The 15,118-nt window shown below is 36.4% G+C and overlaps 1 long non-coding RNA gene across 1 annotated transcript in view; it reads right to left on the reverse strand.

The window, feature by feature from the left end:
* Positions 1–2,613: 2,613 nt before the first annotated feature.
* LOC139085110 (uncharacterized) overlaps positions 2,614–15,118 on the reverse strand; it is a 37,709-nt gene continuing 25,204 nt past the window's right edge. Inside the window, exon 2 of the long non-coding RNA XR_011543157.1 lies at positions 2,614–3,021. This is a non-coding gene — a long non-coding RNA (uncharacterized lncRNA). The remainder of the gene's footprint in view (positions 3,022–15,118) is intronic.

The following is a 15,118-nucleotide window of genomic DNA, read 5'->3' on the forward strand; positions in this document are numbered from 1 at the left end:
ATTCCACCAGCAATGCATGAATGATTCAATTTCTTCATGTCCTCATCAACTTTTGGTATTGGCACTATTTTTTATTTTAGCCATTCTGATGGGTGTGTAGTGATGTGTCATTGTGCTTTTAATTTGCATTTCCATAATGGCTAGCGATGTTGAGCATCTTTTCACGTGCCTATGTCTAAGAAATTTGCAAGCGTTTTCTCCAAGTCTATAGCTTATCTTTTCATCCTCTTCACTGGGTCTTCCACAGAGGAATTTTTTAATCTTGATGAAACCCAGTTTATCATTTTTTTCCTTTTATGAATTGCAGTGTTGGTATCAACTCTGAAAATCCTTCACCCAGCCCTAGACAATACCTTTTAATGTTCTTTTCCCCTGTGGTGTGAAAATTTAAAAATAAATTTATGTGAAATCTGTTGATCTTTTCATTTATGGTTTTGGGGTTTGTGTGTTGTTTAGGAAGGCCTTCTCTACCTGAAAATTATAAAATTAACCTCTTTATTATTTCAGACACAACTCTTTTTTTACTAACTTGTTTTTAAATTATGAAAGTAACACACGCCCGTTAAAAAAATTCAAAATGCAGAAAGGGGGGCTGGCCTGGTTACACAGTGGTTAAGTTCAGTGCACTCTGCTTCAGTGGCCCAGGTTTGCAGGACTGGATCCCGGGTGCAGACCTACACCACTCATCAAGCCACTCATCAAGCCATTCATATGACCCACATATATAATAGAGGAAGATGGGCACAGATGTTAGCTCAGGGACAATTTTCCTAAAGCAAAAAGAAGAATGTTGGCATCAGGTGTTAACTCAGTGCCAATCTTCCTCACCAAAAAAAAAAAAAAAAAAAAGAGGAAAATGTAGAAAGGTAAAATTTGAAGAAGAATGTTGCTTTTACTTCTGCCAGTTTTATTTTCTGATGTAGCCATTGTCAATTATTTCTTGTATATCTTTCTAGAATTTCTCTAAGCACATACAAGCACACACAACTATCTTTTTTTAAACCCAAAGGGGATTATAATATACATAACATAATATACACATAATAAGTGTTTAGTAACACTTATTGTTTCCCACTTGATGTATCTCTTTACAGCAGTACATAAAAATCATTCTTGTTATTTTTAACAGCTGCAGGGATAAACCATAATTTATATAAACTTTCTCCTAATAATAGACAATTAAGTTGTTTATACGAGTTTTATTTGCTATGCTAAATAATGCTGCAATAAATTTTCTTGTACATATTATTGGACAAGTATTTATGAAGAATAAATTCCTGGATGTGAAATTCTTAAGTTACAAGGTATGTGCTTTTACACTTTTGGTAGTAGTGGCAAACAGTGCTTTAAAAATGGAGCATCAAAATACACTCCTGCTAACAATGTATGGAAGTGCCAATTTCCTATATCCTCACCTACTCTGGAAATTACCCAATTTTTTATTCTCTGCCTATTTGAGAAGTAAAAAACGCTCTTTGGTTTTTCTGAATTCTAAACAAATTTAAGAGATGGTGAGTGTGTGTGTGCATGTGTGTCACCATGATTGTCAAGGAACATAGTTTTACATTTTACTCTTGAAAATTCAAATTCTTAGAAATATGTGCTAAGTTTTTATAATTAAAAGAAAGGATATGCTTCTAAAGCCAACTGAGATGAGTCTTACACTTTGGAGAGCCAGTACCTTTCTACTTTGCTGTGCTAATGAAGGAGAGGATGAGATTCATCAGAGGGCTCCTCAGTAGGAAATATCCCACCCCTCACATAGTTCTAGAAGTCTGACTATCACCTCGTAGTTGTCAAGTGAGGGAAGATTGTCAGTAAACAGAGAAATACCCAATAAATAGTTTCTTAGTTTTCTCCGTGGTTTAGTTATCCACTCATCCAAACATTCATTTGGTTACTTAGCTGCTACTTATTTACCATCTAGCTGGCATTGGCCTATCTTCACTGGGGATATAAGGGTTGTGTCCATTGACCCACAGGCTGGTGTGTGGGTGGGGAGAGAACAGAGTAAACAGTCAGCACAGCTGTCCACTGACAGCCTCCGTAGACTCCTGAACAGGGAGTCAGGCCTAGACAGAGGAGGAGATGCTTAAATTCCATACTGATGAGCAGATAGGATAGAAAGTGGAATTCTGCTTATTTGACATTTTGGAAGCAGGATCAAAAATTTAATTAAAATTTAAATTGAAAGCTGGATCGAAACACACACCTTCCATTGATAATCTGCAGTGCGAATCAATCACAAAGTCAGAAGACAGACCTAAAAACAAACAAAAGCAGCAGCTCGTTTGTCATACCCTAGTCAAGAAAGCTGCATGACAAACAGTGACCACCTTCTCAGCCATCAGGAAACAGTGCCAGCCTGGGGGAAGGGCAGGGCAGGCCCACAGGGGGTTTCATAAGTAGATAGTGTGAGGCGGATTTTCACTGCAACTGTGTAGAAGATCCTTATGAATGAGTATTTTCTGTTTTACAAAAACTGGTTATGGTAAAGAAAAAGTGTGGGCCTGAGAAAAATCAAATTTTTCTACTTTACATAATTTTATTCTTTTTAACTCACTATCTTTCTTTTTCTAAGGAGAGATGATAAGTAAAGTGCTATGTCACACGGTCTTTTACAGGTCTTTATTGTTACGGCTTAGTATTTATGTATTAAAACACATCTCAGAGTAAAAGATACAATATGATTCCCCACCGACAATTGCACATTGGTATAGGAGAAAAATCAACTTTTAGAGTTAGAAATAGAATGAGTATCGCTCAAGTCAGAGAATCCGGTTTCTATTCATGTCATGGAATAGAACTTCTTCTATAGGATATCTTCCTGAAAGGCATTTTATAGTGAGGGGACAGCTCTGTTAAGAACAGATGATTAAAATAAACATCTTCTAGGCCGGACTTAGGGAAGTTGAATTCCACACCTATGAAGTCTCTGTACTGATCTTTCAAGTCTTGAATGCGGGCATGGCGTTCCATCAGCTGTTTAATTAGCATCTGATCCAGGCATCTCACCACCATCTGCCAAAAAGAAAAAATCCATTGCCTGTGGGCTAGGTGAAATTTCTTCTAATACTTTTATTTATTTTTTTAATTTTTATTTTTTGGTAGGTGTTTTCTTTCTGCTCACTCTTAAACTAAGACATCCCCTTTTGGCACTTTAACTACTTGGAGTCGATGTCCATGTTTTACACTTATACCCCAGGACCACTCTCCTCACCATTGGGATTTCTTGTCCCATGTCCTCCTGCACAACGTGTCTGCTCTGCTCACTCTTACTCTGAGACAAGCCCATTCATGCAGATGTAACGATGGGGGATCTCAATGAGCAACACATTAAAGGGGCATTCTGGAGGCAATACTGTACTCCTCAGGAGCTCATGGCAAGGGAGGGGAAGATGTTTTAGTGTAAGCTTCACTTTTAATGCTGTTGTATTGTACTACATAGTCAGCTGACGTGATTAAATACTCTGAAGCTCGTGTCTTCAATCTTCCTTCCATACACAGTTCTCCAGTCCCACTTGCATGGACAGTGCCCTTCCCTCGCATCACACCAAGTCTCCATTAGTATGCGCCATGAAGTCCCTTGCTTTGAGGCCCTCCTCCAAGCTCATCCGTCTTTGGGGGTGGTGTTTTGGCCCCATTCATTCTTTAAAAGTTAGCTGAAGAGTCACTCCTCTAGGAAATCTGCTAGAATTTTTGCCTTTCTCTTCCATAAATTCTTTTTTAGACAATTTTCCCCTGTGCTTCCTTAGCATCTTAAGCATGCTCCTCTCAGAGCACTTGTCAAAGAACAGACTTATAATTTTGTTCATCTAGCACAGAGAAAGCTCCAATTAAAAGTAATTATTAATGTTATTGTTATTGTTGTACTATAATCTCCAGCCTCCAATCAAGCCACTGGCGTATAATTGGGATTTGATAACTATTTGTAGGATGACTGGACAAACTCAGGCTTGCGTTGAGAATTATACTTGCTTTCTCTGATGATCACCTCATAGGGAAGTGATCCCATCTTCCTAATGCCTGTAATACTCTCCCCCACTTATGCAGATTTTCCATCATGATCCCTGATTTACGCAAATATCTTCTACTGCAGAGTATCAACTCCTTGAAGGCAGTAACACTATCCTATGAAACTTTGTGGCCCTTACAGAACCTAAGACAAGTCATTGAATGAAGTAGATATTCAAAAAATAATTTCGAATGCATAATAAATGAATAATTAAGCAGGATCACATTTGTGGATTTCCTAGAATTACAGGATATTTTTTGCTGGATTAAACATGGAGGAAGGGATCGATAAAGATATCCCGCTAACTCAATGTGCTGCACAATTGTAGTTCCTGAAGAAAGACCATTGAATAAATGTTAAAATGTGCGCTGAAGCACAATGGTGCATTTTGTGGCAGTGTTTTTCAATGCTGGGAACAAAATAAGAAATGATTTTAGGCATCTATTTACGAATCATCAATTGCCAGCACTAATGCTTTAAGTTAGGTGTTGTGATTTGACAAATTTCATAGTAATGGAAGGCATCCTTAAGTTTTGTAAAGTATATATGGATTCCCAGTTTGGTGACTTTATGTATACTATATATTAGTTTTGGTGTTGTTATAAAACACTGAATAAAAGAGTTTGGATTTGTTTTCATTTGCCCTTTCATGGTTGTTTCTAAAATCCAGGTTTTGGAAACATCTTTTGCCCCTCTAAGGAGGCGGAGCTTAATCTCTTCCACTCCCTTTGAATATGACTTCCAAATAATAGTATATAGAAAGGGAAAAATATGACTCTACAGTGGAAGAAACTGGGAAATGCTGCCTAACCAAGTGATCAAGGTGAACATCCCCAGTGATGAGTCATGTTGATATCTTGTAGTCTCTAATATGATGTGATAAGGGCACTTCACCTCTGTCATAGTCCTCCCCACAACCTATAACTCCAAGTTTAATCATGAGGAAGCATCAACCAAACCCAAATTAAGGGAACTTCTTCAGAATATCTGACTAGTACTCCTCAAAACTGTCAAAGTCATGCATTCCAGGGAGAGACTGAGAAACTGTCAGAGCCAAGAGGAGTCTGAGGTGACATGACGACTAGATGCAATGTGGTATCCTGGAGCAGAAAAAGAGTATTACTGGAAAACCGGTAAAATCAAATAAAGTCTAAAGTTTAGTTAATAGCAATGTATCAGTGTTTGATTCTTGGTTTGACAAATGTGCCACAATAATGTAAGACGTTAACAATAGGGGAAACTGGTCAAGGGGTACACAGGAACTCTTTATCATCTCTGCAACTTTTCCATAAATCTATAGGTATTCTAAAATAAAAAATGTTATTTAAAAACCAATCAACTAAACAAAATTTGTTAGAGAGGTTTGTGTATTCTTACATGTTGTGTGTGTGTATGTATGAGCCAAGACTTTGTTCAAATAATCTAGACCTGAAGTCTGGGCTTAAAAATAAGATTTAATCTGGGGAGAGTTTTGTGAGGTGAGTGCTATTGGTGACTTTAGTTATTATTCGCCATTCTATTTTTGAGTCTCCTTCACTTTACAGTAGTTAGAAGGATTTTTCTTCCTCCTTTTCTCTTTTTAAATGAAGTGCTAGAAGAATAGGCAGACTTTTCCTTGCACTTCCTCTCCGTTCAAATACTAATTCCATTATCTTCTATCAAGAATCTCCCTTTATTTGATGTCCACCTGCATTTTCATGATATTCTGGACTACTTTCTGTTTTCTTCCAATTTACTTGCAAAACTCAGACACACTTTTATCACTCATGGCATTAGCTGTGAATCTTAATTTTTAAACCAAATAAAAGATTTGGCTTAACAATAGATATGTAAATTCAGCCCATTTATGTATTATTTTCCCGCTGATATTAGTTGGTACACATTCAGAATGTTGGAGTTGAAATTACTTTTCCTGACTAGAGAAATATATTCCTTCTGACTTCCGTCTGAGGAATTATGCGATGGTCTGCTGCTAATGTGGAAAAAAGAAGAACACAGAGCCGCATTTGATGATGCTTATCAAGGTCCATTTAATTCCACAGTAAGTGTCTTGTGGCCCTGAAGACTGGCAGTGCAGGGTCTCCAGCTTGGAATAACATCCTGCTCTTCAACAGCTATAAAATTAACTTAAAATTTATGGTTCTGGAAAACACTTCTGGCTTCTTATGTGTTAGTTATTAACTAAGAATATTTCACTGGGGAGATTTATTTGATGAAAATGCATCGAAATTACTTGCATCAATGAACTATATTATAGGTGAAACTCTGTATAAATTATGCAGGAGGGGATTCAAAAATAACAAGGCGACAAAGCTCAGAAAAACCAGTCACGCCATCTCTTCCCTTGATTTGATTTTAGCTTATTTTAACTTTCAGGCCAGAACTAGAAAATGGTTCTGGTAGATAGTCAAAATGAAATGCAAAGGAGGGATTTTTGCATTGACAGAGTAACTTGTCTCAGACTATCCCTTCTCTGGAGAACAACTATAAAAGCTGAGTTGAAGCACAAAACAAAGCAAAAAGCAGATTTTGAAAGTATTGGAAAGCACCTCGGTGAGCAGAAGAATGGGGCCAGGATTCAATACAGAAAGAACATACATCATAAGCTCTAAATTTATCATGGTCTTACCCCCAAGGGCATTTTCCTATACAGATCTTCCTCATCTTACAATGGGGTAAGTCCCAACAAACCCATTGTAAGTTGAATATATTCTAAGTCAAATATGCATTTAATACACCTAACCTGCTGAACATCACAGCTTAGCCTAACCTACCTTAAACATGCTCAAAACACTGACATTAGCCTACAGTTGGGCAAAATCATCTAACACAAAGCCTATTTTATAATAAAGTGTTGAATATCTCATGTAATTTATTGAATACTATACTGAAAGTGAAAAACAGTATGGTTGTGTGGGCACAGAATGATTGTAAGTGTATTGCTTGTTTACCCTCATGATCGTGGGGCTGACTGGGAGCTGCGGCTCACGACACTGCCCGGCATTACAAGAGAGTATGGTACTGCATATCACTAGCCCAGAAAAAGATCAAAACTCAAAGTACAGTTTCTACTGAATGTGTATTGCTTTTGCATATCATAAAATTGAAAAAATTGTTAAGTTGAACCATCATACATTGGAGATCATCTGTATTCAATATGAAGTTTAGAAGCTAAGAAACAGTGGTGTCAGTCCCATGGTGAGGGAGACAAAAATTAGAGAGCAGTCACAAAAAGGTGAGCCCAAGAGTTTGTATGAAGTCTCCCCATGAGGCATCTACTAGATACAAAGGGCTGCATGCATGGGGCAAGAAGCTCAGAAACTAAGCAGAGAGGAGGCTAAGAGGCTAGTACCTAATGAGAGGGGACTTCTCTCATCTAGTATTGGACTTACCCTAACATTATAAACCTATGAAAAAGCTGGACAAAATACGTAAAATAACTACTTGCAGCCACTGAACAGCAACCAACACAGAGCTTTAATCCTTGAGAGAAAGAAAGCATGAGAGGTGATCCCCACATTCCTGTTTCTTTCTCCCTGACGGTAGTTTCCAATTCACAGAACAAGAACATGGAGCCTAAGCAGAGAATTGTGGTCTTACTAAGTGAAGGAGACAGAGATTGAAATTTTAGACTGCCAAGGTGACTGGGATTTTGGAGCACAGTCCCAGAGAAAAGGCAGCCAAGTTATTAGGGGGAAACTCCCCCCATCTGAGTAAGTAATCCCCTTGGATTCTTGGCCTAATCCTAGACTACCGGCACAGAGTGCAACTCTGAGATGCTAAGCAGAGAATATTTGTTGTGAGGCTTGAGAGCTGAGCAAAGATGTTAGAGGCTGCACAGTGCTAAGCAGACAGAGTTTGCAGTCAAAATCCAGATTGAGTGGAGAGACCTTAGGAACACTTTGGAATTTCAATTGAGAGAACAGAAAGGCCATGTTTTAGGAGTGAAAATAACGCCCTAAGAGTGTGGGCAAAACTAAAACCTAAGACCCACACTGACAAAGCCCAAAAGTAAGCCTTGACAAGATCAAGGTGATTTGCTTGTAATTTAACTGTCTGCCAGAACAAATTTAACATTCTTGAGAGGAAGAGAACATAACTCAAAGCATCTACAATGTCTAAAAAATTACTGACATGCAAAAAAGCGTGAAAAGTAATCAACGGCTGAGAGAAAAGGCAGAACTAGACCCAGACATAATCCGTGTTGGAGTTAGCACTTAAGTATGTCAAATGATTGTAATTATTATGTTGAAAATAGAACAAAAGATGTAAAATGCACAATATGAATAATATAAACAAATAATCAGAATCTGTAAAAAAGAATCAAATGGACATTCTAGAACTGCAAAACAGTATCTAAAATAGAGAACTCAATGAATGGATTTAAAAGCAAAATGGACACAATGTGAGACCAGTAGCCTCAAAGCCATGTTAACAGAAAATATCCAATGTGAAAGTCAATATAAAAAAGATATAAAAAGACAGTAAAAGAAAAGAATAAGAAATAAAATTAATGAGTATACAATCAGAAGGCTAACATAGCTGTATTAACAGTCCTAGAAAGAAAAGAGAGAGGAAATGGAAAAGAAGCAACACTTGAAGAAATATTGACCAAGAATTTCCCAAATCTGATAAAAAGAATTTACTCCACTAATTCAAGAAGCTAAGTGCATGCCAAGAGGAACAAATACAAAGAAAACCATAGGTGGAAAAGTATAGTGAAACTGCTAAAGGTCAAAGACAACGGGAGCATCTTAAAAGCAGCCAGAGAGAAAAAATAGATTACAATTAATAGCTGAATTCCTAATGGAAACCAGAAAACGATGGAATGACATCTGTAAAGTGCTAGAAAAATCAACCTAGAATGCCATATCTAGTAAAATATTTTGGAAACAAATGAAAGCAAAATAAAGATATTTTCAGACAAAAAGATGCTGAAGACTTTGTCAGTAGCACACCTACGCTGCAAGAAACACAGAGTTCTTCCTGCAGAAGGAAATTTATCCCAGATGAAAGCACAAAAGTGCAGAAAGGAAGGAAATATATCAGAAAAGGTAATAAATAAGTGTAAATGGATATTGACTGTTCAAAACAATGATTTTTTTGCAGTTCATAATAGCAATAAAAGTAAAATGTATCACAATAATGGCAGAAAGGACATGAGAAGAGAAAAATGGATACGAGCTCTGTACATTTCTTGTGTTGTTTGGGCAGTGGTAAAGGTAAGTTTTCTTTTAGCTTTTTAGAAATATCTTTATTACAAGTCTTGTTAAACACTTCACGACACGCAGTACAGAATGATATTGCTTCAGTTCTGTTTTTTTGAGGTGTAATTGACATATAACATTATATTAGTTTCAGGTGTACAACATAATAATTCAATATTTTTATACACTACAAAATAAGTGCTACAATATTATTGATTATAGTTATTGTGTTGTACATTACATCCCTGTGACCTTTTTTTTTTTTGCTGAGGAAGATTTGCCCTGAGCTAACGTGTGTTGCCAATCTTCCTATTTTTTTTTTGTTTGTTTGAGGAAGATTTTCCCTGAGCTAACATCTGTTGCCCCTCCTCTTAGTAAAAATTTAAAGTATATTATAATAGAGTAAGGAAATATATTGTAATTTTTAGTGTGACCACTATAAAAATGGTACTAGAAAGTATAACAAAATAACTAATAGATGAGATAAAATAAAACATTAAAAAGACTTAATTAATACACAAAATGTGGAAAGGAGTACTAAAGGAACAAAGAACAGATGAAATAGAGGAAAAAAATCAAAATGACAGACAAACTCAACTATATCAGTAACTACAATAAATGTGTATGGACTAAAATGCACCAATTAACAAACCAAAGTTATCATATTTGAGTAAAAAAAGAAAGAAAAGAAAGGAAAAGAGAAAAACAAACTACATTTAGTTTATAAGAACCACATATGAAATCAAGACATAGATTGAGTTTAAAATCATGTAAAAACATGCATTACAGTAAGCAGAAGAAAGCTAGTATGTCTATATTTATGTCATCCAAAGTAGACTTTATGACAGAGTAGCATAAGGGACAATGAAAGATATTTCCTAATGATAAAGGATTGACTCAACTGGAAGATGTAACAATGTTAAGTGTGGATACACCTGATAACATAGCTTCAAAATATATCAAGTCAAAAATGAACCAAACAAAGAGAGAGCCAAATCTACAATTATAGTTGCAGATTTTAACACATCTCTCTCACTGATAGAATATGCAAACAGAAAATCAGTGAAGATAGAAAAGATACGAGCAATATAATTAATGGACGATTAAATCTAAATATATAAAATATTATTCTAATTCTACAGGTAAAACTGCAGTATACACACTCTTTTCATGGGCTACTTAGAAAAACATCATACTCTGGGACATGGAGCAATTCTCATCATATTTTGAATAATTCATATCAGCAGTATATATTCTCTGCCCATTTTAGAATTGTTACATTTCAAAACCAGGAAGTATAAAATATCTAAATGTTTAGAAATTGATAACATACTTTTAAACCATTCCTGGATTAAGAGAATGGAAATTATAAAATAGTTTGAACTGAATAATGATGCAAACTCAATATATCAAAACCAGTAGAATGTGGCTGTAGCAGTGATGGAAAGAAATTAATAGTTTTCAATGTATGCATTAGCAAGAAGAAAGATTTAAAACCAGTGATTATCCAACTTGAGAAGTTAGAAAACAAAGAACAAATTAAATATAAGTAAGTATATAATGAAGATGAGAGCAGAAATCAATGAAATAGAAAATAAGCACACAATAGAGAAAACAAAGTCAAAATTTAGCTATCAGAAAATCTTACTGTTAATAATTGCGACTGATAAGCAAAAACTAATTAGACTAATCATCAGGGAAATGCAAATCAAAACCACAAAGAGATGTCACCTCATATCTGTTAGAATGGCTATTATCAAAAAGACAAGAAACTATAAGTGTTGGTGAGGTTGTGGAGAAAAGGGGGCCCCTGGGCACTGCTTGTGGGAATGTAAATTGGTGCAGCCACTATGGAAAACAGTATGGAGCTTCCTCAAAAAATTAGACATAGAACTACCATATGATTCAGCAATTCCGCCTTTGGGTACTTATCTGAAGAAAATGAAAACACTAAATCAAAAAGACCTCTGCACCTCTATGATCATTGCAGTATTATTTACAATAGTCAAGACATGGAGCAACCTAAGTGTCCATCTATAGATAAATGGATAAAGAAGACATTGTATATATATATTTACACATATACATATACACAATGAAATATCATTCAGCCATAAAAAAGAAGAAAATCTTGCCATTTGTGACAACATGGGTTGTTGAGGGCATTATGCTAAGTGAAATAAGGCAGAGAAAGACAAACACCGTATGATTTCACTTATATGTGGAATCTAAACAAACAAAACAAACAAACCCCACATTCATAGATACAGAGAACAGATTGGTGGTTGTCAGGGGCGTGGGGTAGGGGGATGGGAAAAGTGGGTGAAGGTGGTCAAAAGGTACAAACTTCTAGTTATAAATAAGTCATGGGGATGTAATGTATAGCATGGTGACTAATAATCCTTTATTAATAATATTATATCGTGTATTTGGAAATTGCTAAGAGAGTAGATTCTAAAAGTTCTCATCACAAGAAAAAAATGTTGTAACTATGTAAGGTGATGAATGTTAACTAGGCTTATTGTGGTGTTCATTTTGCAAAATACACAAATATTGAATCATGATGTTGTAAACCTGAAACTAATATAATGTTATATGTCAATTATACCTCAACAAATACATACATTAAAAAATTAAAATTAGAACAGTAAGAATAAGAAGGGACATTAGTAGAGAGCCTACAGAAAATATCAAGATAATAAGTGGATATTATAAAAAATGTAATACTAATAAATTTGAAATTTTTTAATTTAATGGAAAAATCTCTTGAGAAACACAATTTTTCAAAACTGACAGAAGAAATAGAAAATCTTAACATTCTTATATTTATTAAATAAATTGAATCTATAATTAAAAACCTTCCTCAAAAACAAACAAAAGCCTCTAGACCTAGATAGCTTCAATGGCAAATTTTTCTAAAGTTTTAAAGTAGAAATATAACTAATTTCACATAAACGAGTCAAGAGAACATGAAATTGAAAGAATATGGAGCAGCTGGACCTCTCATGAACGGCTTGTGGGAGTGTAAATTGGTGCAACAACTTTGGAAAACTGTTGGCACCATCTACCGAATCTGAACACATGCAGATCCCATGACCATTTTAAACACTTTTTGATATAAAGCCAACAGATATGAGTACATATGTGCATCAAAAGGAACGCACAAGGATGTTTATAGCATCATTATATGTGGTAGAAACGACGCAGATATTTAGGCAGAGTCAAATGGATAAACAAATTGTGGTCTAGTCACACAATAGAACACTATACAGCAATGAAAAAAATTAGAGTTACACATTTAAATACGGATGAATCTCATAGAAATATTGTCAGCTGAAAGAAGGCAGACACAAAACAGTCTAAATTCTGTAGGATTCTATTTGTTCATGTTAGTATACAAGCAAGAAAGAATGCTTCTTGGAAGGGTCACTCCAGGAAGCATGAAAAGAGAGGCTTCCCAAGGACCCTGGTGATAGGCTATACCTTGATCCAGGGTATGGTTATACAGGTTGGACTATACAGATATTACAGGTGGATCACTTTGTAAGAATTCAGTGAGTTGTAAACTTAGGATTTACAAATCCTTCTCTTCGTATGTCATACATCAAGAAGAAGTTCCCTTCTCTTCTATCTCTCCAAAGCAAAGAAGATCCTCAAAATTTTAACATGCATAATCCCCACTATTTGAGGCCATGGAAAAATAACATGCATGTGTTTTAGCTTATAAAAGTTGAGATCTCTTTAAATGAGTTACGAACTTGATTACGGAGGTAGGTTGAAGAAATGTAGTATGACTAATGTTAAGCTACTGTTGTTTGTTTGTTTTATTCTCTTTCCCCCCTTTTTCTTCATTTTGTGTATGTGTGTTCACATCTGTAATTAGTAAGTGCACGGAAGGTCACGCTAATGCCTCTTCAAATGTTAATGACAAAGTACCCAGGAATACACCAGACGCAGAACTGCCCAGGAGAGAGATCTCAATCTCTAAGCTGATTCTGCCCTGCCCCACCGTAGCTGTGATGACATTTTCTCCCTCAGAGTGAGGGTTGATACATGTTTGTAAAGTACTAGGAGATGCTTGGGTGTGAGGAGCTCCTAAAATGACAAGAATTCGTTTGAAAGAGCCATGGGTTGTGGACCTGAAGGACTCTCCAGTTAGAGAAGCTATCCAAAGAGGCTACTTAGGGCCAAATTTCTAACCGTATTTGGTCAATTCACAATGACACCTCAAAGGTGCAAAGACCTTATTTTCCACTGGATGTGAGCCCACTGGGAGTACGTAGCACACTCACATTTGCAATAACGTGAAAGCCCCGTCGCCTTCCCTGACTACAGAATTTGAGTCTGAAGGTGCAGACGATGGGACATGCCTCTTTAGAAAGCTCCTCTGGTGACTGTGATGTGCCACTGTGGCTAAGACACCCTACGTGACCAGAACCTGGATGGGAGGCTGATGTGGTGGGTGCTGGAGGTACCAGAGGGATGGGGGGCTTATGAGGATAAGGTTTCATATCCTCAAGCTAGGAAAGGTTCTGATAAGTAAAATGGATTGTAAATATTTTTATTTTTAGACTCCTAAAATGTTAGTTCTGAAAGGGATCTTAGAAACTGCCTTGTCCAAAGCTCTCATTTTAGGTGAGGAAACCGAGGCCCAGAGAGTGAGCTGGGGTGCGAACTCAGTCCTCCAGGCTCTCAGTCCCAGACACTTGGAAAATATACATTGTTTTTAATTTGTCTTTGTTGAGGTTCCTACAACCTTCCTATGTTCCTTCTCCTTACCCCCAGCTCTCTCTCTTTCTGTCTCTGTCTCTGTTTCTCTTTCTCTTCTCCCGTCCTGATCAGAGAGGGTGATGGCATCCTCATCCTGTGCAGGTCTTAGGCCATCGCACATGCACATTTGTACACAGGCAGACCCCATGTATGCTGTTCCCTGAGATGCAACCTTGGGAGACACGTTAGGAGCTGTGCATTTGTTTGGTAGCTATGAAACCTTGAGAGTTTGATGTTTTGTATGTATCTATGGCTCTTACTCACTGGTATTTAGGCTTCTGGAAAGGTATACACAACATTCTCATTAGAAGAAAAGTGCAAAAGCAAATGGAAACATGGCCCAACTCCAAAACTCCATTGTTTGTGCTGTTTCCTAAATAGGAAATGATTTCAACCTAGAAACCTGGAGTGCTTCAAGGCGGAGGTGTCCTTAAACATAAGTTCACCCTTCAAAGTCCAACTTAGCAGAGAAAATATGTGCAGTGTTTTTGTCTCAAAAGGAGCTGATGACCAGAATAATACTTGAGGCAGTTTCTAAAAACCTGTTTGTACATTTGAACTGCCAGAAGCAGAAGACCAAAGCTGTGAAACAGGCTTCAGAACACCCCACCCCACTCTTATCATCCACCTCCCAAAGATTTTATACCAACACTTATTCTGATTCTTTGACCATTGAGAGGGCAGTGGGTTACAAAATGAGGAAATGAACAGTTTGCCTGTTATTCTGGTGATAGCTTTTATGTGATGGGAGCTCAGAGCACGCTTTAAAATGTAATCTATAACTCATTGCAGATGAACCGTAAAATGCAAAAACATTAATTTTTACAACAACTCTTATTATTTATGACATTTCCCTGTCCTCTATTAAACATGTTTCTTTGTTAGATGTATAGAATGTTCGCAGCTGCTAGATTATTTACAGGGGCTTGATGAACAGTTATAAGGATTTAGCCATTAGAAAATTAAAGCTGTTTAGAAAAGGTAAACTGTTTCGGAGATGTTTTTGCAGTGAATTAAACCCAGAACGGGGGAATGAAATTTATTTACCACAGCCTAATTGCCAAGTGAAATTGATCTAAAAATAGGACTTTGAAATTTTATTGCAGTTAGAGTACATAGAGAAATA

This window comes from Equus przewalskii, chromosome 8 (genome assembly GCF_037783145.1).
Source record: "Equus przewalskii isolate Varuska chromosome 8, EquPr2, whole genome shotgun sequence".
NCBI lineage: Eukaryota > Metazoa > Chordata > Mammalia > Perissodactyla > Equidae > Equus > Equus przewalskii.